The sequence below is a fragment of the Peromyscus eremicus genome, chromosome 19 (genome assembly GCF_949786415.1).
Source record: "Peromyscus eremicus chromosome 19, PerEre_H2_v1, whole genome shotgun sequence".
NCBI lineage: Eukaryota > Metazoa > Chordata > Mammalia > Rodentia > Cricetidae > Peromyscus > Peromyscus eremicus.
Window position 1 is genome coordinate 13,018,712 of NC_081435.1, and position 26,730 is coordinate 13,045,441.

Here is a 26,730-nt window from a genome sequence, read left to right on the forward strand (position 1 = left end):
CAGACACATTGGGGAAAATACACTATTGTTTCAAATGTTGTTTTAATATTAGCAGCAGGGCAAGAACAGGTTTGTTACTTTGCTTCTGCCCATGTCCTCCCTGCCAACCTTGTCTCACATGTCTGAGAGTCTTCCAGATAGCAATATTGATGCTGGAAAAAGCAATGACAGTCCCAGGGACATCATGGCTCTTCCCACCTACAAAAATCTGTGTTTCCAAGGCATTTTCAGATAATGGAATTTTAGCCATTTCCTATGACTGAGAAGCTTCCCTCAAATATTGAGCACTTATAAGCAATGAATGTTTAGTGCAAAAGTTGGTCTTTATTGTAGTCTAGAGTATGCAACAGGTGCAAAGATATATTTTGCTATCTACCCATCACTGACAGGGCACTTTGAAATTGATGACAGTTGTATCTATTATGTAAAGTATTTTGTGTAATGACCTACTTTTCTAGAATCTGCTTTTCCATTTGTCCCTATCTCTTTCTAGTCTTAAACTTCACTCCTACCTCGCTCTTAGCTATAAGCTTTAAAAACTAAAGATTAAATATTCCTAGTCACCAAATCAATTACCAAAGGACTTGCAGCTTCTAAGCCAGTTGCTCATCCAACTCCTACTTGATTTCTTCCGTTCACTTACCTTGATTCTATTCTGCAATTATTGGGGGCGGTGTGGTGTTCTGAAACTATTCCTCAGAGCTGCCACTGGTTTTGAAGTTTGAACAAGGGTCAGCCACAAGCCTGCAGTAATTTATGAGCTATACATTTCTGATTCTTGGTGCGTTTGATGAAAAGGTTGCACTGAGGACCGAAGTTGCTTGCTCTTTTCAGTTACTCGTTACTTTCTTCTGCAGAGACTGGCAAACAATTAGCCTGACTGAGACTCATTCCCCACCCCCACTTCCTTTACCTTTTCCTGTTAGGTTTTTCTAAGTGACCAGTCTAGCTCTGGAGTTTGGAAACTCTGCGATTCTTAAGCCTACCAAAACCCAGACTCAAGCCAACAGTCCAACACGGAAAGTGAGGGGGCTTATGAAGCCAACCACAGCTGAGGAGCTGCTGATAATTGCTACAAGAGGGAGAGTCAATTTTCTTCAGCAGCGTGCAGGCTGCCCATGCGCCATTAGATGGTACCCTAGATTCATGAGTGTGTGGGCAGCACTAACTGGACTCAGTGGTTGAATAAAAAGAAGAGGGGAAGGAGAGGAGAAATTGAGAGGGAGTTTTGGGGGCAGCATCAGTAGTTGGACAGAGAGGATTGAGGGGTGAATATAATCTAAATACATTGTATTTATGCATGAGAAAACCAAAGAATAAACGATACTTTTTAGCAAGGAACTTAAGAACTCCTATTTTTTTAAATATTTTAAAATTCATAGCTATGCCCTCTTTTCCTAAAGTAAGATTTATATGCAACTCAGCCTGTTTACACATAGTTCAAGAAGATCATATCAATATACCTCTGCAGACAAAACATTAAAGAAATACATTAAGATAAACTATATGTATTTAAGCATTAAGTGTCCAGATCTCACAATAAATGAAATATTTAAGTGTTGATACCTGGTCACAGACACATTGTGGATGTGACAGCAACAAAAACAGACCGACAGCCACGTGTTACTACAAATGTCTTTGACTGAGAACTCGCCACACCTAGGAGGCACTGTGATCATCAGTATGATTATTCACAATGGAGGACACAATTTTAAATTTTTCCACAGAGAGAAGTATGTATCCTATCCTCAAATCTCATGAAATATATCCCTGCGTGTGCATTAAAATTTTATAGCAAAACTACTTTATGTTTGGATTACAGTGTCAGATAATGGTAAGTAGTGTTTCACTAATATGATTGGCCCACAAGTAATTAATATCTTGCAGAGGTAGGAAAAATTCATGTGAAAGGCTAATATTTAACTCTGAACTGTATGCTGAAGGAGGGTCCATGTTTCTTAAGATCTTCTCTACTGGTAAAAAGCACTACTTTCCTTCAAATTCAAGCAAAGGTTTTTCTGCTGTAGAGTAGTTTTATGCTTTTAAGTTGAAGGTTTATTTCACTTGTGTTCTTTGTGCTCCTAACTTGGGAGGGACATGGCCTATTGTTATTTTCCTCTATGCGTTAGACTATAAAAATATTTATTTGTTAAAAGAAAGATGAGGTGGTGTATCTTTTGGCCTTTACTTGTGTGCAGTACGATAAAGGGGAAAAAGAGCAGTCCACAATAAAACAAATTCAAGCACGCAAATGAATAAATTGTCCCTTTGATCTACTGTTTAAAAAGAAAATGGAGCACAAATACATTTCCCATTGCCATTAAGGTTACTATTGCACTGGTACCATTTTATTCTCGATTATGCGGATATTTCTACATATATTGGTGGCAAAATAAGCTGTAAATAGATGCCTATGATGTATAAAAGCACACGCCTATTAAATGGTATGTTACTTTATCCCCGATTATTTAAACAAAGGGAGTGTGGATTTGTCTTCCTTGTACAAGCATCATCAAGTTCATTGCTGTTTTAGTTGATTACTGGAAGTGGAATTTCACGGATACAACTGACCTTTCCAGTAAAGTAATTTTTCCTAAGGGAGCCATGTGAAGAGCTGAGTGTGCTGTGTTCTGTCTGCTGCACCATCAACACACATTACTGATGCATTTGCATTTCCTGTCAATCAAATTGTGAGTAACAGTGGCTCATTATGGCAAATTCCATTGACTCATGATATTGAACATCTTTTCATATCTATATTTTCCACTTATATTTTCTTTCTCTATATCTCCATTTTGATCTAATAAGTTATTTTTCATAATTTCATTTTATTTTATTTTTCTTGAATGTCTTAAACTGAAAACCATTAAATTTCTATATAAGCCGGGCGGTGGTGGCGCACGCCTTTAGTCCCAGCACTCGGGAGGCAGAGGCAGGCGGATCTTTGTGAGTTCGAGGCCAGCCTGGTCTCCAAAGCGAGTTCCAGGAAAGGCGCAAAGCTACACAGAGAAACCCTGTCTCGAAAAACGGAAAAAAAAAAAAATTTCTATATAAGCAAATGTGTAAAGCTTGGCCTTCACATATTAGGATCTTCCTTATCCAAAGAAGACTTATAATACAATCAGTGTGCTAATAGCGATGTGAACTTAGGTCTTAAACTACATGTATTTCAGTTTTGTTACATATAAATAGTGTCCAAATAAAACTAGCAACTATGACCTAGGCATAAGCATATGAATGAAATATCAAATTTAACTCCTCTGATATTCATACAAGATGCTCTTATTTTCTCCCACCTGCATATGATGAAATTCAAACACAGATAACCTGTTAACTTACTTAGGGACCTAAAAGTCAGTGACACCACTAATGTGAACTAAAGCATAGAACTATAGGGCCAGGATCTATTCCACTGTAAGTCTCAAGGACTCAGTAAAAAGTATAGTGATTTATTTACATAAAGGATCAATTTCTAAGTAATATTCTGCAGTCATGTGGTCTGTATCCAAATCCACAGCAATTTAGAGGAATGTGAGATCTAGGATATGTATATAGAACAGTTGCTTCCAAACTTCTGAAGGAACCCCAGCCTCTTAAACAGCTTATTAGAACACAGAACACTTATAATACATTTTAGCAGGTCTGAGTTGGTGCCCAGGAACTTCCTATAACCATTGTTGTATTTAGGAGACAAACTTGTTTTCTTTAGGACAAAAATAATCTCAGTATCTTTTTGTATCTCCTTATTTTCATTTTTTTTTTCCATTTGGAGTAATGTAGCTTTTGTTAAACAGCAAAGAACCAAATATCCAGACCAAAAATGGATTAGTGATTTTACATACTCAGATTAGTTATGACTGATGCAGATAAATAAATAAATAAATAAATAAATAAATAAACAAACAAATAAATAAATGCAGATTTATTCTTTACTTTAAAATTTTCATTTTTGGTACTTTTTGCCTGGTGTGTGTGTGTGTGTGTGTGTGTGTGTGTGTGTGTGTGTGTTTATGTGTGTGTGTGTGTGTGTGTGTGTGTGTGTGTGTGTGTGTGTGTACATGCATGTGGGTGCTTGCAGAGACCAGAAGAGGGCATTGGATCTCCTAGAGCTGCAGGGCATTTGTGGATTGCCCAATATGAGTGCTAGGAATTGAACTCTGGACATCTGCAAAAGCAGCAAGCACTCTAAACTGCTGAGTTATCTCTCCAGCCCTTGTTTCTTATCATCTTTTACATTAACCAATTTGAGCTGAGTGAGGGGTACACTTGAGTCCCAACTGCTTGAACATCTGAAGCAGGAGGACTCTTTGAACCTGAGAGTTTCTTAACCAGCCTGGCAGCATGGTAAGACCCTATTTCAAAATTAATACTACTGATAAATATAAATGGATCACTTTTATATTTATCTGGTTTTATTCCACTGATGTTTCTATATATAATATTTTAATAATTACTATTAAACTTAAACCATATTTTTCAATGCTATAATCTTTTTTATTGTTTTTTTATTTTTGAAATTATATTACACTTATATCATTTTCTCCTTCTCTTTCCTCCCTCCAGACCCTCCCATATACTTCTTCTTGCTCTTTTCAAATTCATGACCTCTTAATTAATCGTTGTGATGTCTACATGTATATATATATTCACAATAACATGTATAGCCTGTTCAGTGTATATATGTTACTTATATGTATGTTTTCAGGATTGATCATTTGTTATTGAATAACAGTTGATGTGCTCCTCCCTGGGGAAGAATATTTTCTCCGTATTCCCCAGTTGCTTTCAATGCTATAATATTTTAACTACATTCGGAGTTTAAACTTATTTACTCCCCTCTTTTCTATGAGATGGTTTAATGAGGGCCTGGGAACATAGTTCAGTTGGTAGAATGCTTACCAAGCATGCACAAAGCCCTGGGTTCAAGGCCCAGTACCACATAAACCAGGATCAGTAGTATACTCCTGTAATATCAGTACTTGAGAGGTAGAAGCAGAAAGATCAGCAAGTCAAGATCATCTTCAGCTACACAGCAAGTTTGAGGCTATCTGGACTGCACAAGAATGTTCTAGTACACTTTCCCTTCATTCCCCATGGTCCCTCATGTTGGATCTCAACTATGTGCTGACATCTGAAATTACATTTCCTGGGTATTGTTACCTTTACTGTAGACATATCTTCTCTACATGGTGTTTTTCTTCCTTTCCTCCTCCCTCCCTCGCTCCCTTCCTTCCTCCCTCGCTCCCTCCCTCCCTCCTCCCTTCCTCCCTTCTTACCTTCCTCCCTCCCTCCCTCCCTTCCTTCCTCCCTTCCTTCCTCCCTTCCTTCCTCCCTTCCTTCCCTCCTTCCTTCCTTCTTTCCTCCCTTCCTTCCTTCCTTCCTTTCTTTGTCCCTTCCTCCCTCTGTCTCCCCTCTTTCTCTTTCATTCTTGTATTAATCATATTTCAGATGTCAGAATTTTCAGAATTTAATGAATTCAGTTAAATATCTGAGAATTATAACTTTCTTTATGAGGGATATGAAATTTCCTTAAAAACAATCATTTATATTTTAAATAGCTATTGGATTCTAATATGCCACTAAAAGGAAATTGCATAGGTTTCTTTCTCTTTTGTATTAAAAAATACTTTCCATGATGCATATGTGTTGTACTGCTACATTCACACCACTTTCAGAGTTATAAACTTCCTCTCTGTAGATTACTGTGCTTGATTTGTGAAAAATGAAGAGCCAGACAGGTTGATGGAACATTGCGTGGACCAAAACCATCAGAGTATACCAGCTACTCATATTAGTGGTGACATGAGCATGATGGAAGAATTCGGTTTTAAAACTAGCATTTGAGAAATTAAAAAGAACTTGTTTATACCCTGATAATCACGTGCGTTTAGACAGGTGTAGCTCATCAGAGCAAGCTGTCCATAGCAAAGAGTTTGACTTCACAATTGCCAAGTAAAGGTCCTGGTTACTGTCCCTGAGTTATTTTCATCTGCCCTTGCTACTAGGCCTTATTAAAAGCATCTGGTTTGCTTATATGATTTCTGTGCCTGAACCTAAACTACGATGCGTATCATCTTTCCCTCCCATTGCATCAAGAAAAGAAAACATTTTATTGTTGATATATTTGACCACATTTTCACAAGTGGTGAGTGTATTTCTGACATAACACAGAGAAATGGATAATTCGGTGTATGGGTTTCTTTTTATTCCATTAAATAAACGGGTTGTGCATTTTTCTAATACATCATTGAATAGAATCACAAATTAGATGATAGCCCTACTTTATTATCATAGGAAATTGAATTGTCTAAATAAAAGAATACTAACAAAAATATGTATTTATTCAGAATTGAAAGAAATATGTTGGTTTTTGTTTTAGGAGTCCAAAATAAACTTAAGAAAATAGAGACATTAAAATCATTATTATAACCACAATAAAATGATCTCCAGAGCTGTGAAAGCTATTTGAGCAGTCTTCAGACCTATACATTTACTCATTCAGACAAACTCTACCTATTCCATTTTACAGTCCTATCTCACAAAGATGCAGCCTCAGGATGTCACTCAGCATGTTGTAACCACCATCAGCTAAACCAATGTTATAGAGGTTGGACAGGTTTTGCTCTGACCTCCCATAAACACTGTAGGAAGCATGTGCTCACACCCTTGTATGCCATACACAAATACTCATTCACATACACATATGCACATGTATACATATGATAACAATAATCAATAAATTTCTTTTTGAAAGGAAAAACAATAGTGTAATGACAAAGCTGAGAACTGTTTTGGAGAGACTTGGAGAAATAACCACCATTCATGCACAGGACTTTGAGAATAGCAGCTGGAGCATTTATATCGGTTTTAAACAGATCTGAGTATAATGTTGCACTGCACCCTTTCCCTAAGAGGATTCTAGGAGTTATTCTTATTTCTTTGACTGACATGTATTGTTTAGATAGGCAGAAATATAAATTCATATGTATTCATGACTATACCACATAAGGTTAGATAACTCAGGAGATTTTAATGTATTTATTTATTTCTAAAAATTCAAAAGTTAAGAAACTACAAATAGGTGACTGAGAACATGTGATCTGAGATTATCTATGTGTGCACCATTAGATGTGGTTTGAATTTCCCAGTAGGTACCCTCTCCCCTAATGGAAAGTTGACACAAGAAATGCTGTGCACATAGCTCACTGATGCTGTGAAGTAGTAACTGCTCAATACTGGCAAACTGGGAGCCACACAAAGAGCATTGAGCACATAAGGATAGAGGAAGAACATATCCCAATTCCAGAGACAAACAGGCTTGTTTTTGTACATTTCCTTTAAGGTATTTTTTTCAAAAACACTTTTACAGACTTCAGATCATTACTTTTTATTTATTTTTTACAAAAAAGTAAAGTTGGGAGTTTTACTAAAGATATTTTAATATAAACTTAAGCATGGGGGTTAGGAGAAAAAGAGATGAGAAAGTAAGACTTACCCAAGTTTGGGTGTGGGATCCTCACAGGGAGATGCCTTTCAAGTCATTCTTTATGATTACGACTGTCCTAAATATTTCACTTAAATACTCTGTTTTTACTTTCTCAGGCTTTTATAAATAAGTGTAAATATGATTTTTAAATATTATCTTAGGTGGACACAGTACATTCTAGTATTTATTCTGTTAACTATATAAAACAAACCTTCCCAAATAACAAACAGTTTTGGCTTTTGTAATAAAACTTAGTCTGCCCCAGAGAAGAGCTTCCAATTGGCTATCCAATACCAAGTGGTCAGTCCTGAAATCATATACATACAAGGAACTCTATATAGACTGAGCAGGTTGTATATATATTTAGAAATATATATCCCACAAATGCCATGGTTTACTGAAGTAAATGTTTATTTTTCTTCCTTCTCTAACAGTCTCATGGTAGCTAAGTGGCCCTGGGATGAGGATGACATTGCCATCCTCAATATATGGCACTCTTTATGAGCTCAGGGTGTTCTTACTGTTTCCAAGATTGGAAGAATGGGTTCAGGGAAGTGCACACAAGTATTTAGAGAGAAGATCTACACAGTATTTAAAGAGAAGTGGTGTTCATGTCTTCTGCTCTGTCGAAGTAGCCTCATGTGGTTGGCCAAGCTTTGCTCTGCGGAAATCTGACTTCTATGTTTGAGTACCTGTGTGGCCACATAAATGTCGTTAATGTAAAAGAAAGAGAAAAGGGATAGTGAGGTAATTACATCTTCAAGCAGGATATCGAGGGACTATCCAAATACAAGCCAAATATAAATCTATGCAGGGTTGTTTTGAATGGCCTCTTACAATCAATTCATTTAAATTCCTATATCCAAAACTAATTCCTAAAATATGTTTTGTTTTACAATTCAGTTGATGGCTGTAAAAATGTATTGGTTTGACTTTAATTATAGAATTTTTTTTATTTTCACCCTGGGGAGATTTTAAATTGGATTACAGTTTCTTCAATTTAAGCTTAGAAAGAATAATTAAAAAGAAACTTCTTCAATGACCACTAGAAATTCTATAAACTATGAAAGCAATGGCAGTTCACTGAGTTGCTGATTTAGAACACTAGAGGCATTCTACATTAGCAAGATCCTTTCAAGTAATGTAATGAAAGGCCAAAGCCAGAAGTTACAGAATACACAGAGTTGTATGGTCACATCACTGTCAGGGTGCCATTATGCTGAGAATTTTATTTCTCCTAACAGGGTGTGTGGGGTGTGTGTATGTGTGTGTGTGTGTGTGTGTGTGTGTGTGTGTGTGTGTGTGTATGTGTAATATATATATATATATATATATATATATATATATATATATATATATAACCTCTGTCTCCTGAGTATTAGGACTAAACAAGTGAGCTACCATGCCCATTCTTCCCTAAGCTTAAATTTAATAAAATGTAATCCAGTTTAGTGATAATTGACAGTATTCCAATAGTATCAATAGAGTGAGAAGAATGATTATATTGAGTTAAAGTGAAAGTGGGTAAGAAATGCAGGCGGCATATTTGAAGTTCTACTATAACAAAGAACATAGAAGGTCGGGAGTATCGAAAGGAACATAGTACCTTAAGGGATATTACCACTCATGATAAGATATATATATATATATCTTATAAGGTAAACATTTGAGGTATGTTTATTTATAAACTGATAGGAATGGTTCACTAGGAAGGAGAAAATTAATGACAAGGGAGGTAATTGCAGAAACAAAATCCTTGAGGCAAGAAGAGGTGGGCCTGTGGCTGCCTGTGACTTCAAGCAGTATTTCTTACAACTTATACACTATAGTGGAAGAGAAACCCAATTATATAGTGTCAGGTGTGGTGAAATCTTTTCCTACTGTTTGTGTAATTTCAATGGAATAAAATCAAAGCCCTAAGCTTGGAGAGAAGGAATGGGGAGGAGGAAGAATTGGACAAGAGAAAATAATATTGAATAGTTTGCATGCATGAAAGTGAAAATTGATCATAGAAAAGTAGTGATGGAGCTGGGCGGCGATGGCACACACCGTTAATCCCAGCACTCAGGAGACAGAGCCAGTTGGATCTCTGTGAGTTCGAGGCCAGCCTGGTGTACAGAGAGAGATCCAGGACAGGCACCAAAACTACACAGAGAAACCCTGTCTCAAAAGAAGAAGAAGAAGAAGAAAAAGAAGAGGAGGAAGAGGAGGAGGAGGAGGAAGAGGAAGAGGAAGAGGAAGAGGAGGAAGAAGAAGAAGAAGAAGAAGAAGAAGAAGAAGAAGAAGAAGAAGAAGAAGAAGAAGAAGAAGAAGAAGAAGAAGTAGTGATGGTAATGACCACTCACGATAGTACATCAGTAGGAGAGTGTATCCGACTTCAGGTCAGTAGTCCAATTTCAAGTTGAGTCAAGCAAAAGACTGTATCAAATGAAGAAAGTGACTAATAGGTAATTAAGTCAGGAAGCATGGAACTTATGGCATATGCTCCCAAAAATGTTGAGTTAGTTAATTACCTAGTTAAGTCATTTATTCTTTCCCTTATTCCCATAACTTGTTTTTTTAAGGATAAAGAAGACCTGAAAGACACAATCAGGAGTATATTGAGTATTTTGCTGTGGCCAGGGTGGAGAGATACTCTTCCAACAGGAATCATTTCAGTTAGTATATGTAATAGGAACATTTAGGAAGTATATTAAAAATATGATGTAACTTTTGTTTTGTTGTTTTGAGACAAATCCTAATTATCCAAGTTGGGTCTCAGACCAGCAGAGGTCAGGATGAGTATGAATACTGATCCTCCAGTTTCCAGTTTCCACAGCCCTATTTTAGAAAGGAGGATTGAACCTAGGACCTCTGGTATGCCTGGCTGGCCCTCTACATCCTAAGCTACATCCACAGCAAGAATCAAACTGTGCACAAAGGTTTTAAAAGATGGCTGAAGGAAGGTTCTGAGGCTCATTAAGGGATAATAAATAAGATGGCATTCAAAAATGTCTACAGGAAAGTAGAGGATGTTGTGCTACAGAAAAGCAATGACTTGGGAACAGAGACTTCCAATGAAAACTGAAGTAAAAATGATTGGAAATCCTGGCAGTAGATTTGGAACAGAATATAAATAATCTTAATTATTGCTTCTTTCTTGGGAGTAAATTTCTCCTAGAATGCTGCCACATGGAGAACAGGAAGAAGCCAGGGGGAGGAGGTAGAAAGTGATAGTCTCAGGAGAGGAGAATGAAATCTGTGGGCCTTCTCGAGTCTAGCTATGGACAATTGCCAGTGAGGCTGGGGGTGGTGAGTGGAGATAGAACTCTCTAGGAATATAGGAAACTGCTCCATTTTTACTGCCATCCAGTAACTTCTATTCATTATTTTTGCCTTATATTTTAGAAAGTGTCTTCTGGTAGTAGAAATCTAAAACTCTGAGAAATCCCTTTTATCATAGTAATTTACCGCTGAGACCCCACAGTGTAGGCCTGCAGTGGGATTTCAATTGCTTCCATGGTTATGTTGTTACTGCCATTCCCTAGCTCCCTGAATAGAAGCTCATGAAAGTCGGGGAAATTGGACAGGCTTGGGTCTGTTCTGTGATGACAAATTCCCTCCTGTGTATCATTTTACTTCTTCCTGAACTGAACACTTCTTTGGTTTAATGTCTGTTCATTGATGCCTACATGATTACTCATTTCTGACAAAGTCCAATTTACTCAGCCAAAGTACTGCAGCTTAACACACACCCAGATGCAGAGGTGGAATCCAAGGTACCTTGTAAGGATCACTCATGTTACTGATGCTTAGAGCTGCTGAAGAAGTGTCCAGGGATTATAGCAGCTCTCCTACTCATCCACTCACAAGTACAGAGTTAGGAATTGATGTCGAGGGAAGGGTACTTAGATAGTCATCACCGCACTTGGGGGGGGGGTCATATGTCTATATAATATTTTAAATTACAAATTGATGCTGAAGAGATGGATAAATCTGTAAAGTGCTTGCCTTACAACCGTGAGGACCTGAGTTTGGTTCCCCGCACTTATATAAAAGCTGAGCACTTTATAGTCCCAGTACTGGGAAAGCAGAGACGGAGAGTCCCTGGGGCTTGCTCACTAGCTAGTCTAGCCATATTGTCCAGCTCCAGGTTCAGAGGGAAACCCTGTCTCAAAAGTAAGTTGGAGAGCAATTGAATAAGATACCTGACTGACCTCTGGCCTCCACAAACCTGTGCACAGACATGCTCACGTACATGTATACACAAGTGCACACCCAAATGAACACAGAGACAGACATAAGCACACACTTACAAATGGGCAAATGGGAACAAGCCCCCTCATTGCTTCAGAAACAATCAACACCTATTTTCCGTCAACATTTTAGAACCTAATTAAGGAATTTATTCACCTTTTAAACTAATCATTTGTCATTAAGAAAAGCATATGTTCCCTCATTTTTCTCTTCTTTCTATGACTTAGTGATTAAAAAATATCCCAGTGTGGCTCTACACTAAGCTGGAGACCAAAGTCAAAATGAAACAGCTGACCTTGGACTGTTCACAGACATGATCTCTGATAATATTAGTTAGTGATATACTGCAACATTATGTTCTCCATCATTCTGTCTACCTTGTTGTGACCACTTGGGGTTGCAGCAAGTTTTCCAGAAGTGATCTTAGAATCTGTTGTAAAATGCCCTCTGTGTGTGCCCTTTTCATAGTGCCATCCATTGGTACAAGATCTTACACATGTACTCATATTGTCTGATGAGTATTCAAAGTCACAACTATGTTTGAAGCATAGCTTACATAACTGTTGAAAACCACCAGGTGTGCAATGCACATCTCCCTTGTCAAACTGTCACTTTTCTGAGGGAGTCTCTGAGGAAAGATTCTTCCAAGCAGTAGAGGAAGAGTGGGTAAAATACCAGGAAATCCACCAGAAGCTCCAAGTCTGTGCAGTGGTGTCTGTGTGCAGGGTATTCTGTGTGAGGAAATCTATCATAAGAACGAGTTACCTGGTTCCTTTATAATCTGTCTGTGGTTGCAGTGATGGTCAACTTGATTAGATTAAGTCATGGCGCAGCTAGAGGAGCACACCCTTGGCTGTGTGTCTGTGATGGTGTTCCCAGAGGCCATTAGATCACAAGGTCCGGTCCCAGCAATGAGTGAGATAGTCCCTGATGGCTTCAGAGTGTGATAGTTTTATTGGGAAGTGTTGAAAAGAGAGAAGCAGGGCCAATTTGGAGGAGGTATACCATTGGAGTGGTGTCTTTCTTGTGTATGCTTTCTTACCCTGGTACCTTCCTGCATGCTACTTTCTCTGTGGCCATCATGTTGTCCCATCCTATCTTCCAATTTCCTCCACAGTGGTGGCCTGACATCACTGACACCATGAGCATATCCTCTTTAGAGATATTCTTCTAGGTGTTTGGTCACACTGACTTTAAAATAACTAATACAAGTGTTTGTCAATGTAAAGGATTATGTTAGGTGTTGCGGGATAGTAAAGTCATTTGTGAACAGATTCTTAATGACACTTATTCTCAGGGGTTGTGTTCAAATGCCCCATTAGATCACTGGAACTGCACACAGTACTTTTTTTCTCTCCATTCATGCCTGGGATAACATGTAATGCTTTCTCTGTCTTAACTAAGCTTTGGTATACTGTGGCCCTTACCTTTGCTGTCTACAATGTGTATACATACCAGGAACTTCTTCCATTCCTCACAACTTAGCCCATAAAACTGACTTCCCTAGAGATTTGCCACCACAGCAAGTTATGGCATATCCTTACCATACTCAAACTGTCAACACCATGTTCCTTGTGCTATTGAATTATTATTAAGTATACTGAGGGTTAATTGATCACAAGCATTGCAGTATCATGTTAGTTTATCTGACCACCAACATGGCTCCTGAGTGGCTAATGGATAAGCAGCATAGACAGAGAGGTTGGGACATTCAGATGGGATAAAATAAAAAGACAACATGAGATTTCATCAACCTAGTGACAAAGATATGAAACAGTTTATATATTTACTTCTCCACAAACCCTCCGTGTTCGTAATGATTACCTTTTCTTGATGACGTTTTATAAAGGATCTATTTAATTGCCATTGCTTGACATTAATTAGAGTGGTAAAATGATCTAATAACTACTTATGTACAACTTAACCAAACTTCCAATCTGTTGCTGATTACACGGGTCGCATTTGGTTGCTTATCCTGTAAGAAGTTTGAATATGTTATCTCACTTAAAAAAAGATGATAATGCTATCAGAATACTCATTTTATGCATAATACAATTGCAGGCTCTAGAGATCTTGCTCAGTGGTTAAGAGCACTGGTCATGCTTGCAAAGGACCCAGGGTCAGTTCCCAGCACCCACATGGTGTTTCACAACCACCTGTAGCTCCAAGTCCATGGCATCTGACTCCCTTTTCTGGGTTCTATGAGCAGTAGGTGCATGAGAGCTTCCATACATGAATGCAAGCATTCACATACATATAAAATAAAAATAAATAATTAAAACAAATTTGAAGTCCAGAATGTTGCCTATACATTTAAGGCTACCAAGTATTGAATCCAGGATTTAACCCAATGCTAAATTTTTGAAAAGATGTCCCCTTTGATCCTTCAAATTCCCACATACAGCTCCAGAACTTTGAGAAATACAGAGTCGTAAACCAGCACACAGATAATGCATTATTTCTCGCACAAATTAAATAGATAACAGAGGGATTTCTGAGAAACGTTTTCTTTAGCGGACAGTAACCCAATACAAAGCATGAATTTACAAAGGCAGCTAAGAAGCTCACACAGTACTGTGAGCATACAGCCTTTGCTCTTGTGGAAAACGGCTGTCCACAGGTACTCTATCTACCTCCCCTGTTGATCACACCCACACTTGCAACAGCTCTTGTTTGTGTTAAGCAGTGTGGAAAATCATCCAAAAGATGAGCAAAGAAAATGTTGCATTGCCCAGTGATGTAGCTACCTGCATTGTGAAATAGAGGATATGGAAGCTTCCGGTACACATTCCTGAACTTGGTGAGCCCTAAATAGGCTTTGATTAAGTCAAGCATACTACCAATGTGCTATATTTAGAAGACATGGATAATTGATAATGAGATGAAAAAGTCCCAAAGATAGAAGTGTAACACAAAACTATATATGTGTGTGGTAGTTATATAAGTACAAAGGAATACTTAGAATTTAATATTTTATTTACTGAACATGCTCTTCAGTCTTGTGGCAGAACCAGCAGACATCTGGAAACCCATAGAAAAATGAGAAAAATGAGTTCTCACCAAAGCAGTCAGACAGGAAAGTGTAGAAGGAAGGGGCTCCTTTGACATGAAACGAACTACACAACCAGCTGTTAACCCCGAGAGGTGGCTTGCTGCAGAGTGACGAGTGCGAAAGTAACAGACTCGCTTAAAATGCTCATCATATGTGTAAATACAGGAAAATAATGACTGTGCCAAGGAAATGATTGCCTTCCTGCATCAGTGTTTGTCAGCTACTGACAATGTGGCACTCATCACCACTGACGTCATGGGCAGATATAAGGGGCAGCAGAAGTGGGGCAAGATTATGGTTTTTCTTGGAAGTCATCCTAAACTATAGTCTGTTTAAATTCAAAAATTCATAATGTGTCATGTTCCCTTGTCTATATTTACTGTCCTGAGTCAATGACTTAAGAGGATACTTTTTGTGGTGATAGAAAGTCTTCTTCTATCTAGGTGATGTTTACAGTATCATTCAGTAGTAGATTCTGCTTCAAAGAGCTGCATTCCTTCACTCAGGAGATAGCATGATGCTTGAGGCAGTGAAAAAAATCATACTGGAAACTTCTCTAAAATCATAAAATAACTAGAAAGAAAGTCAAGGAACACAGTCTCAATGGAGTTCTCCATATAATCCTTTTATAGAAAGTAAAGTTCACATTTAGTTATTATACCAGGATTTTATGTCAGAGTGTATATAATTAGATTGTATGATGTATAACTACATTGGCATTTGTATCTTATCTAGAAAATTATCTTTTAAAGATAGCCATTTCTGAAACACTTGAGAATCCAGTAAATGAAGGAGTATCCTCTGCCACGCATTTGGCCATGGTATTAATAGTGTTACTGGAGGTGATAATTGTTCAGACTGCTGGGAAGAAAGAGTTCTTGGATGTAGGAGGACCTCTGGAGATTTACAGCAGATGAAAGGAGGCAGTGAATGCCCACTGCTTAAAAGGCTTTCAGATGGAGTTCAAGCAGTTGACATTAGCCACATTACCCCAGATTGTAGTAGCAACTTCAAGAAAACGTAGTTTTGCAAAAGAGTGTGTTCCTGCCAGGTGGTAGGTATAATCAGATGGGGTGGGTAGCCATCTTTGTATAGCAGCACTCCCTACAAATGAGTGTGGAAATCAGCACACTCATTGGCAAGATAGCCATTTTTTGTTACATATTTTCCATTATGTGATGCACTCAACCAAGTACTGAAGTGATTAACAAGAAAGAAATGTTAACTGAGTAAAATATAGACGACATAGCAATAAACAAATAATAGAAATTTATTTTCACAGTAGCATGCAAAACTGGAATGGTCAACAAGGTGCCTCGTATTCGTCGTTTAGCAGTATATACAACAGAGTGTCGTATATACAAGTTTTAATGCCAAAGCTCTCCCTACATTCAGTTCAAACTTCTGCCCAACTCATGAAGTACATTTGGTGATATGAAGTTTAAAGATGTTGTTATGAATGGCAACAGGCAGAGTTTGGTGTAGTTTGCTCAATTCACCATCCAGTCCATCATCATCATCATCATCATCATCATCATCATCATTATTATTATTATTACTCTAAAGTAAAATAGAGCAAATGGGTTTTGGTTTTTTGTAGGTTATTGAGTAAGGTATATAGTCCTTGGAGTCTGTTTCCTCTGGTGTCAACCCTCTCTCAGCATGCCACCAGACCCCCAAGTGTGCCCAGCTTCCTCACAGCACAGGGTGCGTGCACTTATTCTGAGACTGTTCATTAAGGTAGATGGAAAGCCCTGCTCTGTAGTACAAGCTGCCAGAAAACTCCATAAAACGTGACTCTCCTGTCAGTTGCCCGCAGAGTATAAAAGATGACCAAACTCTTTCTGAAATGACTTTATTGGGTCGTACTAAGAGAATTGCAGATTCCTCTCCCGTTAACAGTGGGAGTGTACCTCTCCCCATGCCATCGAACTACTTCCTTCTGGCCTCTGTCTAAGCAAAGCATGAATTTCAGTTTATCCTAAGTTGACTCTACAACTGAGGATCCATGGCTCTGGTTACAGGAGATGGAGGTTTACCCAATTAGCCCAATGCTCGAACAGCATACATTCCTCACCCTGCTAATACTTTCCTTCCATTATGCTGCAAATAGTTTCTTAAATCACCTGCTTTATTCAAATCAAGGACTGTCTGCCAACCAGTTTTATCTTCTGAGACATAGCTGTGAGCAAGTATGTACTAATACATCGCAGGTTCTACTGGACAAGAATCCCTCCTGCCAAGCTCACAGGTCAGTAGACATTCCTGTTCACTGGTTGCTTTCTAACTGTTAATAAGGCCTTGGCAATTCATGAGAGAAGACACTGGGGGACTCATTTCAATCACCAAAGATGCAGGATGCATGCTTAGAGCTTGTCTAACTCATGAGTGTACAGAGATGCAAATGAACATATTTGTAATATCACTTTAATGTCCCCCAAAGGGCTCAATACCAATTGAGTAATCAATGCCTCACTCATTACATCACAAACCTGAAGTCATCAACTGAGCCTTCCAAAATAACTTAAAAGACTTTTGGTAGGTAAAAGCGCAGTGGGAGAGGGGAATCTGCCCAGTAATTACATATCAGCATCTTGTTCCAATTTTTGTTATTATAAACCTGTTACTATGATACTGTCTAAAATTGTGTACAAAGCACAATTGCAACATAAATTAATATGTTCTGTGGCCTGATGACAAATTGTGACAATTTTCATAAAAAGAGATTTTGTTTTGTTTTTAAAAATAGGCTTCATGGAGTGGGCTTATCTCATACTTAATGTGTGATATAGGATGGCCTTGAACTCCTGATCCTGCTGCCTTTACAATTTGTGTACTGAGACTATACACACATAACACTATATCCATTTGGTACTGATGACTAAATCCAGGGCCTTGTGCATGCTAGGCAAGCATCTTCCAACTGAACTACACCCCTAGGCCAAGACTGGAGATATTTTTTTGTAAGAATTTTTTAGAGCAACTATTTTTTGCTTTTTTGAAATTTAATCTTTGAGACCCTCTGGCTCCCTAGTATATATATATCTCCTCTTTGTCTGTCTGTCTCTGTCTGTCTGTCTCTCTCTCTCTCTCTTGCATGTGCACGTGTGTGTGTGTGTGTGTGTGTGTGTGTGTGTGTGTGTGTGTTCAAAGTGTGAAAAATCATCCTTACTTCATAATAGGAGTACTGGAGACTCAAGAGTAGCAAAAATCAGGCAGATTTAATTTTGGTTCTACAGAAGCCAGCATCAGCCTGGACAAATGACAAGAATGGTTTGTATGTCTATTTGTTATAAAGCAGTGGGTTTTATATCTCTAATCACATTTCTATGTACTTTTTAGTTTTCATTGCTGAGTTCTTTTAGGGAGGTAAAGTCTTCCCTGGGGGCTCGCTCACTCCCCCCCCCCCCACATACACATAAAAACACACACGGAAATGTATTTTTAAATTGTGACAGTATGTGTTGATTGATGCTGACTTAGGTAGAGTCTCGCTCTTTAACTCACTGTGGCTTTGAACTTATGATCCTATTGCCTCAGCCTCCCAAGTATTAGCATTACAAGGGACTATAAATTTGGCTTATTTATATACTTTTATGACTTACTTTCTTATTCTTATGATTAAATTTCTGATTCTTCATGCCAGGGAGCCTCAGTCAACCTGACGTCTTCTTGCCTTTGCTCCCTCCCCAATTCCCCAAATCCAACAGAAAAAAAAAATGCCATGCAGAACAAAAATTGATCTTGCTGCAGATTTTGCTCTGAGCTGCAACCAGCCAAAGAATTATAAGATTGTGCCACTGTCTGACTTCCTGGGGAAAGTCTTATAAGACAAGAATTACTTTGCACACTGACCTGTAAGCATATGACCCAACTCAATGAAAATTACAGACTGCCTTATGCTGGCTGTGTTTACAAAAGACGTCATTATGATGTTTGAAGTGCACTGGGCTATGACTGTTTCCCTTGAGAGAATTGTTTTCCATTTTTTCTTAGTCACAAAATGAAACAGTCTTGTGTTATTCATTTAAAGATGCATTCAGACAACTTCAACATGCAAAAAATTACTTCTAAAAAGTCATGGTACTGAGCTTAGGCAACAAAGGGAAGAAGAGTATTGAATCGAGGGCTAGTGATTATCCTGCTTTAGCTTTTTGACGGATTTTAATATATGCCGGGTGCAATCTGCCAATCGCAGCAACCAAACTGGGTGGCCACCTACCCAGGAATTCCCTTGTGTGTGTGTGTGTGTGTGAGAGAGAGAGAGAGAGAGAGAGAGAGAGAGAGAGAGAGAGAGAGAGAGAGAGAGAGGCAGAGACAGAGACAGAGACAGGCAGAGACAGAGAGACAAAGACAGAGAGACAGAGAGGCTATTTGTGACAACAACCACGTTGTTCTTTGTGTTCATCTTACAGAGTCCTTTATGCTTACACATGAAGGAATTTAGATTAGGTTTTGTTGTTGTTGTTGTTGTTGTTGTTGTTGTTTAATTTCTGTGAAGGATATGGCTAGACTGTGAGGACTGTATTGCATCTGTAGATCCTGTTTGGTAATATAGCCATTTTCATAATATCAGTTCTGTTAATCTGTTACCATGGGAGGTTTCTATAATTTCCTTCTTCAGAGTTCTGAGATGTTTATTGTAGATGTCTTTCACCTCCTTCATTAGGTTTATTCCTAGGTTTGTTTGTTTTTTAATTGTGTTGAGGCTTTTGTGAATGAGATTTTTTATTGCTTTCCTATTGATTTTGTGTCCTTACTTTTCTGAAAATGTTTAATACTTCCAAGAATTTTCTGGTGGAATCTTTAGGCTGTCTTACATACAGAATTATATTGTTGGCAAATAAACATAATTTGACTTATTCTTTTTATATATGTCTCTTTTATTGTTCAATTTTTCTAGAGAAGGCTACCAGTACTGTACTGAATAAGAATAAAAAACATGGGCATACTTGTTCCTGATTTTAGTGGCCTACTCTGAATTTTCCACACTTAATACAATGTTGGGTAATGATTAATCACAAAAAAACACTTTATTTCTCTAAAACAAATTCTTCCCAATTTTTATGCTTTCAATTGTTTAGAACTTTTTTATTTAATAAATTTTCTTATTCATTTTACATACCAACCACAAATCCCTCTCTCATCCCTCCACCTGCTGACCTACCTCTTATTCCCTCTTCCAAAAGAGTAAGGCCTCCCATAGAGAGTCAGCAAAGCCTGGTATATTCAGTTGAGTCAATACCAAGACCCTCTCCCTTGCATCAAGGCTGAGCAAGGCATCCCACCATAGCTAATGGGCTCCAGAAAGCCAGCTCATGCACCAGGGATAGATCCTGATCCTACTACCAGCAGCCCCTCAAACAGACCAAGCTATGCAACTGTCTCCCATATGCAGCGGGCCTAGTCTGGTTCCATGCAGGTTCCACAGCTGTTGGTCTAGAGTTGTTGTTTCTGAACTTTCATTGTGAAGGAATGCTTAACTTTGTCAAGGGCTTTTTTGCATCTATTGCAATGGTCATGTGGTTTCTGCCTTTGAGTCTATTGATGTAATATGTTACACTTACTCTTTTGCATATATTAAACTATGTTTGTGTCCCTGGAATGAAACCAACTTGATAGTCATGAATAGTATTTTTGATGTGTAGTTGAACTACCTTTTCATGCATTTAATTGAGAATCTTTGCATCTACGTTAATCAAAGATAATGGCCTATAATTTTAACACTTTTGTTGTTGTTATGTATTTATTCTGGGTATTAGGGTAATACTTTCTTTATGAAATTTGAGCTTGATAACATTCCTCCCATTTCTATTTTAGGAACAATTTAAAGAGCATTAATATTAGTTCTTTTGTAAGGTCTCATGGAAATCAACAATGAATCCATATGGGGTTCAACTTTTTTTTTTAGCTTGGAAACAATCATTGTGTTGTGGAATATTATTTTAAGATGTGTTACAATAGTTTATGTTGTGGAACATTTGTTTTAATGATGCAAAGATGTATTGCATTCTTTTATGTTGCATTTGTTTAACTGTGTGAAGCTGTTTCACTTTGCCTGTCTAAAACACCTGATGGTTTAATAAAGAACTGAACAGCCAATTATGAGACAGGAGAAAGAATAGGTGGGGCTGGTGAGTAGAGAGAATAAATAGAAAGAGGATCTAGGAGAGAGAAGAAGGAGGAGGACAGAAAGAGAATCTAGGAGAGAGAAGAAGGAGAAGGACACTGAGGGCCAGCCACTCAGCCACACAGCCAGACATGGAGTAAGAACTAATGAAAGGTATATAGAAACAGAGAAAGGTAGAAGGCCGGAGACAAACGGTAGATGGATAATATAAGTTAAGAAAAGCTGGCGAGCAACAGCTGAGGTAAGGCTGGACATTCATAAATATGAATAAGACTCCATGTGTGGTTTATTTGGGAACTGGGTAACAGGCCCCCAAAGAGTAAAGAACAAGGAGTAAGAGTAAAATCAACCAACAACATCGCTGCTTTGATTTTTCTACTTGTCATTAGATCTGATTAAGTTATTTATATGCTCTTGAATTAATTTTGGTAGATCACATGAATCTAGAAATTTATTTGTGTCTTTTTTCTGACTCATCGGAATACAGGTTTCTAAAGTGTGTCCTAATGATCCTCTGAATTTTATTAGTGTCTGTTGTGATGTCTCCTTTTCCATCTCTAATTTATTATTTTGGATCTATTCTTTTGGTTACACTGGTTGATGACTTAATTATGTTTATTATTGTCTGTTATAGGAACTCTGAGCTTCATTGATTCTATATATTGTTCTTTTTGTTTACATGTCATTAATTACTACACTGGTTGTTAATGTTTTTTTCCATCTACTGACTTGGGATTTGGCTTGTTCTTACTTTTCTAAGATCATGAAATGCATCCTAATTTGTTTGCAATTTCATATCCAGTGACCTACCTCGTTGATCCAGGCTTTAACTCCTAAATTTTCTACCATCTTTCAAAACAGTGCTATCAGCTATGGGTCAAGCTATCAACACTTGTGACAATATGTTAAAATCAACTAGTTCACAAATAAGTACAAAGTTCCCCAGTTATGTGTCACTATGTCATCATATATGCATTCTCTTATTTTAGTTTTTTTAATTATTGAATAAATTAAACTAATATTTACAAAGTACTAGTTAGGTGTCATGCACTACTCTAGACAGAGCCCACAACCCAGAACAAGAGAGAGTCCTTGCTTTTAAAGAGCTCACATGCTTCTTAGCAGTGAAAAACCACAAATGCCCAGAAAGTAAATGTACAAGATAGCACACAATGACCGTAAGATGTAAGATGATGCGAAGGGGGAAGTGACTGAGCCCAGCTGCGGGGAGAAAAGAGACACACTTATACAGAGGATGGGCAGAAAGATGCCTTTGTTGTAAGGTGGTATTTGAGCAGAGAACTAAATAAAGTTAAGGGTCAAATCATGCAAATATCTTAGAGATGCAGAGGGAACAGAAAAGTACATTTGTCTTGAGACTGAATATGTGCGTCATCACTAAGGAACAGGAAGACCAATGTAGCAGACTTGGGGAAGAATAAGGTCATGCTAAGAATGGGCAGACTAAGACTCATGATGGAGATCTCGGATGGATATGACCAGGACAGAGTGCTTGTCAGAACAGTTCTCAGGACATAAACTATGCACAGCTGCCACCTTTAATATTGGAATGTGGCAACTCTGTCACCAGCAGAAAAAAGCTATACAGTGAGATTTAATTCAAAACACTTAATAGCTTTAGGTTCTAGTGAGTATAATACAGAGTCAAAGCATCTGCAAAGCCCAGTTCCCCTAGTTTGTTCTTGGAAAGCAAGAATGAAGAGAAAATGAAAATAATTAGAGCATATTATTTAAAAAGTAATTAGAAATAATACTAAAAGGAAATGAAATAATTGTTTCAAAGTTATTTAAAACTCCAAACTCACAATCATTTAATTGTTTTCTTACATTTCAAAGTCAGCAGCATAAGCAGCAGAGCCAGGTTCTGTAGATAAGGCAGGAATGGGAATAGAGAATCAAAGGATTCTAGAAACAGCAAATTGGTATCTAAATACAGCTTTTTAATTTTTTACTTTTTTAACTGAAATCTGAAAAGTGAACTTAGGATATGCTTATGAAGTTCTGTGTCTTCATTATATAGATAAAAGAAACAAACTAATTGTCATATCTAACACTGCAAAGCGAACCAGTGGCCATTCAGAGGAAAGAGGTGCCTGTCCCCCTAAATTGAATATTCACGAATGTATCCAAGCTTCTATAATGGAGACCTGCAAATATGATGTTGTCTAAATACTACATTTGACTGAAACAGAAATTAAAATTTTCCTCTTCCATTCCTCATTGCAAGTCTACCTGAGACACAACAAAAGATCACTGCTTTGCTGAGGTCTTTGGTGAGGATCTGTTCCTTTCAGAGATGGGCTTTCTCATCTTCCTTGCCACCCATTTATATCTCTCCTAATAAATTTAGATTAATGTTCCATTTTTGCTGTCATTATAAACATCATGACATGAAATATGTATAGAAAGCCACTAAAATACAGCTCTTAAAAATGCTCCCTATTTTATAACTGCCCATCTTAGAAAATGACTGGAGGGTCTCTAGTGGGCTCCAATCTTCATTGCTAATACTTTTGATGGGGGCCACTCATTTCTGTCTATCCTCCCGCTAGCTAACTCTTCTTTTCCTTCCTAAACTGAAGCTTTCTGTGACCTCACCCTATAAAAGGACCTATTATGTAGATCTAATGCTGACTTTGTTTTGTTTTGGATGTGTCTTCTTTAGGAAATGATAAGCCACTGGAGAGCAAACAATTCTGTGTGATAATTTTAGGACCATGTCAAGATCATGGCTTGAGTGTTCTAGCAAGCATGGCCAACCTTTTGATATTGGGACACAATACTGTCCTATACTAAGTTCGTTCTTGAAAACCATGCAACTGAGATACAAAAAAAATGCAAAATAAAATAAAATCTCACAACATTTTAAGTAAGTTTAAGATTTTGTATGTGCCACGTTCATACCTCTTCTAGGGCCAATGTGGTCTACAGGCCAAACATACCAGTACAACCTCCAAAGCAAAAACTAGATTATGAAAAAAAAAAAAAAAAAACAAACATAAGAACGAGAAGGTGATGGTAAATTCTAAGGCCAGGAAAACGTTTACTGCTTGTAATTCCTTTTAAAGAAAATGAACCAAGTATTATAAATAACGGAAATAAACACATATATTTGTCACAATCTTTTGGATGTCTCTATAGATGAATCTTGATTCTCCAAAATTTACACCGCATAAATTCATCTTGTTTTTTTTAGGGTTACTCAGGAGGAATCTGCTGCAACTTAAAATTTGAATAAAATTTCTTGGTGATAATAATTCATTAAATATTAACAAAAATAAAAACAAAGTGAAATTATTTGATGGAACATGTTAAAAACTATATTATCATTGTCTACCTATCTGAACTGGATCCTAATTATAATCTGCTCAATGAATTTGAGAGTTGTAAAATATGTCATCAGATAATGAAGAAGGAACTACTAGAAAGAAAAGAATATATTTTCTCTTGCTCAAGGTGTGAAAACAATTTTATAAGCATACTCCAGTTAACACAATCATAAAAATTTCAGGTTTGGGTATAGCTTTTAAAGATAAAATCAATTTCCCTAAAAATATTCTGCTTTTCTAACATCCTTTAAAAAAAATATTGAGATGAAATTTAAGACACTGTCATCATTGGAGTCCTTATGAACTTTATGGAAGTCCTCATTACCAAAGCCACAGCCCTCTCAGGATGTATTTCCATGTACTTTAAAGCACATGTTAGACACAAGATTATACTCCAGAATGAGGGCAACCTGGCAAAGGACCTTGTTTTCTTTTCTAAATTATATGCTGTGTTTACTGCCTTCCCAGCATCACATTCTAGTCTGAAGGGGTGAAGGATTCTTACAATGCTATTCAAAACCAAATTTGCTTTGATCTCTTCACATACTAATGATTTAATTGTTTAGAAAACAAGCCATCCCTGTTTTACCTCATAGGGATAGAAAAAGTATGACGATTTTGTTAAACGTTCTTACTGCGTTAGAGAAAAAGATTGTGAAAGGATGCTAAGAGCAACATCCGGCCGCAGTCCTTCTTTTATTTTGTTGAATGTTATGATTAGTATGGATTTAAGAACTTTAATTTTTAAGCTACATTTATCTACTTACATTAGTGCAGGGAGACATTGAAAATACTGTGTTTCTACTATTCAATTACAATAAATTTAAAATTTAAATAGAGTTAAATGATTGCCCTTTTAAAATTTTCACTCTTCAAATGATCCTCATTTGTATTTAAAACTGTTGTCTTTTAAAAAGCACTTTCTCTTTCCCCATATATCAGAGCCTATGTTTACATTGTATTTATATTTTCTGGGAAACAAGCTGAGAAACAGTAACTCTTCCCTCTTACTTCATTGTTGAAGGATATTCATTTATTCAATAATATCCTCCTAAGATAAGTAAAATCTATTACAACAATCCAAAAGCTAAAAATGTCTTTTAAAAATATTTGCACATGTACACACATCTTTAATTTAATAAACAAATAAACCACAATTTCATAATGTTTGTACACCCCACTGAGATTTTCTTAAAGCCCCCCATATTTTGAGAAAGAAAATTGTATATGGTAAATATAAAAAAAAGCTTCTTATGTTTTGTAGATATGAATTAACACAAACTATGGAGAAGCTGGTGTGCTCCACTGCTTTGTGTTCTTATAACTTCTTTTTTTTTTAATTTTTATTTTGCAATACAATTCAGTTCTACATATCAGCCACAGATTCCCTTGTTCTCCCCCCTCCCGCCCCCCTCACCTTCCCCCCAGCCCGCCCCCCATTCCAATCTCCTCCAGGGCAAAGCCTTCCCCACAGACTGAGATCAACCTGGTGGACTCAGTCCAGGTAGGTCCAGTCCCCTCCTCCCATGCCGAGCCAAGGGACCCTGCATAGGCCCCAGGTTTCAAACAGCCAACTCATGCAATGAGCACAGGACCCGGTCCCACTGCCTGGATGCCTCCCAAACAGATCAGGCCAATCAACTGTCTCACCCACTCAGAGGGCCTGATCCAGTTGGTGACCCCTCAGCCATTGGTTCATATTTCATGTGTTTCCGTCTGGGAGTCCAATTAGCGAGAATGAGGAGGGTTTATATGAGCGAGAATTGTTGAGACCAAGGTCTTATAACTTCTTAATCAAACAGAAGCTAGTGATAAGTATAGCTCATAACCAGACGTGACATCTCCCTCCATTACTTTCCTTATTAGACTTTTCTTTGACTTCGAAAATGGTTGTGGAAGCAAGGAACTTGGCAATGAGTGAAGAGGCCTTCTTTCCTGCCAGTAGCAGCCACTGTTGCCTAATGATCATTCAGGGCAGTGACTCCTAAAATGTCGTCAGGAAATTCACACCAGTTTCACTTGAGACTTGTTAGAAGTATGAATAGCTGCCTCTGTGGTAGAACTCAGCAAATCTGTACTTTAATAAGCCTCCAAGTAATTGAGAAGTCCCTTAAAGTCAGAGGATCACTAATTTATATAACAATTCCCCTAAGACTCAAATGTTAGTTACTTAAGACAAAGACTTTGCAGAAAATTCATGCTGTCCTTGAAGCACAGTTTTAAAAAAAATGAGAGAATTTGCCTTTGGATATATTGCAAGTTGGGAAATGCATCCCTGAATGAGTGTAAGTATGTTTAATTTTTTTGATGAATTGGAAGATGAGAGTTGAGGACCTGAAAAACTAGAGAGCTGCACTACATTGAGTAGCATGCCACCAAGTGATGTCAACAAAGAATTAACCTCATTTAGAAATAGAGTCTTTGCAGATGTCATAGTTACAATGAGGTCATGTTGGGTTGGAAAGGACCATAAACC

At 37.6% G+C, this 26,730-nt stretch overlaps 1 protein-coding gene across 1 annotated transcript in view; it reads left to right on the top strand.

Annotated features, from left to right (window-relative positions):
• Dtna (dystrobrevin alpha) overlaps positions 1-26,730 on the top strand; it is a 363,024-nt gene that overhangs the window by 50,530 nt on the left and 285,764 nt on the right. The window lies entirely within an intron of this gene.